Source organism: Otolemur garnettii, unplaced genomic scaffold (assembly GCF_000181295.1).
Source record: "Otolemur garnettii isolate 467f Iridium unplaced genomic scaffold, OtoGar3 scaffold00014, whole genome shotgun sequence".
Lineage (NCBI taxonomy): Eukaryota > Metazoa > Chordata > Mammalia > Primates > Galagidae > Otolemur > Otolemur garnettii.
In genome coordinates this window covers 14,065,247-14,068,602 of record NW_003852409.1, presented here as the reverse complement: position 1 = coordinate 14,068,602, position 3,356 = coordinate 14,065,247, and the positions used below count along the sequence as shown (strand labels likewise).

Genomic DNA, 3,356 nt, shown 5'->3' with positions numbered 1-3,356 from the left:
AAAGAAAGAAAGAAAAAGTTCTTTATATATGGTCCATTTCTCCTTAGGATAGTAATTTGTTTGATTCATCAAGATAATTTCAAATATTTAATATAACTTTGTATAGTCAATTATTTTTAACTAGTATGTGTGACTTATTTTAGGTTTATATATTAATAGCCTTTTATATCTAAATTAGCCTTTTAATATTACTTCAAATAACTGACAATGGTTGGTTTTATTTGTGTCACCTTAGTTTATGCTGTTTTGCTTTTAATTCCTTCTTTCCTTTTCCTATGTCTTTTATTCTTTATGTTTTGTTTTTTTCATAGTTATGTATATTTGTGTATGTACAAATTTGAACCTATTTTTTAAAGTTTTTTGTAACAGGTGCATGTAAAAAGAAATGGCAAATTCACCTTCTTTCCTGTAGTTCCCAGTTTCTCTCATATTTCAAACTTTTTTTCCTTATATTCTGCGAGGATTATTTTCTTCCTTCCACCCTACATTTTCTTCATAGGAAGGGACTTTGTTTAATGTTTGTTTTTATTTTCACAGTTACTTTAGCAAGCTCTTAAGCCAGGTACTATGTATCCACAAGTTTCTTAATCTCAAGACATTTATTGAATGTTATGCTGTTCCCCCATTCTCAGATTCTTTATTTTGATTTCTTTCCCCATGAAATGCATCTTCATTTTTTAAAGCCACCCACATCCACCAATGTCTTTCTCTTCCTCTTCCCTCCTGGGTACTGACAGCTTGGACACATAGTGTATTTGGGGGCTCATAATTTTTTTTCACATAGCTACATATTTTATTCATTACTTTTCCTGGCATCTGTTTTGTATCAGTTTGATTTTCCTGTATTTCAATATCTTGATTTTCCTTCCTAGACACTTGTCATAGTTTTCTTCCATCCTGGATGGGACTTTTTATTACTTTTACCTGGAACTGATGAATATTTTTGCATTAAAGCCTCAAATAAGGAATATATTCCTGCAACTATTGCAACTATTATATCTGGGTCTATTCAATTCTCTTGTTCTGGCTTCTTTTTATTGCCTCCAATGACAATTTTGATTTTCTAGTCATAATTTAAATTTTCTTTTCTCTTTGTTTTTATTTCAATTATTTTCTCCAACAGGTGCTGACTTCTGCTTAAAGAAAGTCATGTTATCCTGCATCTTCTTGAGAATCCTAATCCCTGAAATTTTCCTATAAATAAATATGATATCCATATTCAATAATGTTAATAATTTAATAATAATTTAATATCAATAATGCAATATTTCAAAGTAATATTCCCTTGATTTATGCTGAATTACTTTTTTAAATTAAATCATAGCTGTGTACATTAATGCAATCATGGGGTACAATGTCCTGGTTTTATATACAATTTGAAATACTTTCATCAAACTGGTTAACATAGCCTTCACTGCATTTTCCAAGTTATTGTGTTAAGACATTTATATTCTATACCTAGTAAATTTCACACGTACCCTTCACATGCACCATAGGTGTGGTCCCACCAATCACCCTCCATCCTCCCATCCCCCCTTTCCCTCCCTTCCCTCTCCCCTTTCCCCATATTCTTGGGCTATAATTGGGTTATAGCTTTCATATGGAAGCTATAAATTGGTTTCATAGTAGGGCTGAGTACATTGGATATTTTTTCTTCCGTTCTTGAGATACTTTGCTAAGAAGAATATGTTCCATATCCACTCATGTAAACATGAAAGAGGTAAAGTCTCCATCTTTTTTAAGGCTGCATAATATTCCATGGTGTATATATACCACAATTTATTGATCCATTCATAGGTCAACGGGCACTGGGGCTTCTTCCATGACTTAACAGTTATGAATTAGGCTGCAAGAGACATTCTGCTACAAATATCTTCATTATAATGTGATTTTTGGTCTTCAGGATATATAGCTAGTAGAATTGTAGGATTGAATGGCAGGTCTATTTTTAGATCCCTAAGTATTCTCCAAACATCTTTTCAAATGGAACTATTAGTTTGCATTCCCACCAGCAGTGTAGAAATGTTCCCTTTCTCCACATCTACACCAACATCCCTGGTTTGGGGATTTTATGATGTGGGGTTAGTGATATCTCAAAGTAGTTTTGATTTGTATTTGTCTAATGATTAAGGATGGTGAATATTTTTGCATATGTCTATAAGCCATGCACCTGTCTTCTTCAGAGAAGTTTCTCTTCAGGTCCCTTGCCCACCCTGAGATGGGATCGCTTGTTTTTTTCTTGCTAATATGTTTGAGTTCTCTGTGGATTCTGGTTATTAAACCTTTGTCGGAGACATAACCTGCAAATATCTTCTCCCATTCTGAGGGCTGACTGCTTGCTTTACTTAATGTGTTCTTGGCTGTGCAGAAGCTTTTTAGTTAGATCAGGTGCCTGTAATGTATTTTATGCTGAATTACTTTTTTGTAAGTCACATATCCTTGTTACTATTTTTTAAATGTGTCTCTGATTCTTCATAGTCACAAATCTATCCAGATCTAGAATTCTCTTCTACACCTATATCATGGAAAAATTCTATTTTTTGTTTTAAAATAAAATTGAGAATTTTAAAAATATTTTTTCCAATAATTACATTAAATTGTGACGCTTATCAATATAATTTTTAATATTTTGAGCTTACTGTCATAGTTTAGCCTTATCTTTAGCTTCCCAGAGACCCAGGTTTGAGACACAGTAAATGTGGTGGTAAAGAACATGACCTCTGGGTCCGAATTGTCTACATTCAAATCTTAGCTACTTCTGCCACATAGTGTGTAATTTGGACAAGTTTTTAAACTCTTAGTTCTTGAGTTTTCTTATCTACAAAAGGGGATTAAGAATACTTGTTACTTCGTAATGGTTTAAAAAATAAAAAAGTATAGTATTTATAAAATACGTAGAATAATCTGGGACATAGTGAATGCTATACAAATATTGGCTGACAAATTCTAGCTCTGCCACCAACTGAGTAACTAAAATGGATTTGATAATGCTTACTAATACAATGAATGCAAATATTAATCAATAACTTCTAATGCTAATTGATTATTAATACTGAGATGATTTAAATGAAATATCACCACATAAAAGCAGACAGCTTGATGGCCACTGTCTTCTCATAATCTAGTGCATTAGGACTATGCATCCAGGGACTATGCTACATTTAATTGGCTTAACTGAGCACTGCAAGTCTCTTCATGCCACAATTTCTCTATTATTAAATTTCTTAAATTTAAATTACTTTACAGATGCACAACTCCAGAGGGATTAAGTTACAAATTCAAAGACACATTGTCAGTGTAGATGAAGGGATTTGCAGCAAGGTCAATTAGATTCTGCTTTTAATCTTTTTTTTTTT

General features: G+C 32.4%; 1 protein-coding gene across 1 annotated transcript in view; it reads left to right on the top strand.

Moving 5' to 3' along the window:
* SVEP1 (sushi, von Willebrand factor type A, EGF and pentraxin domain containing 1) overlaps window positions 1-3,356 on the top strand; it is a 173,991-nt gene that overhangs the window by 57,017 nt on the left and 113,618 nt on the right. The gene's annotated exons all lie outside the window — the stretch shown is intronic.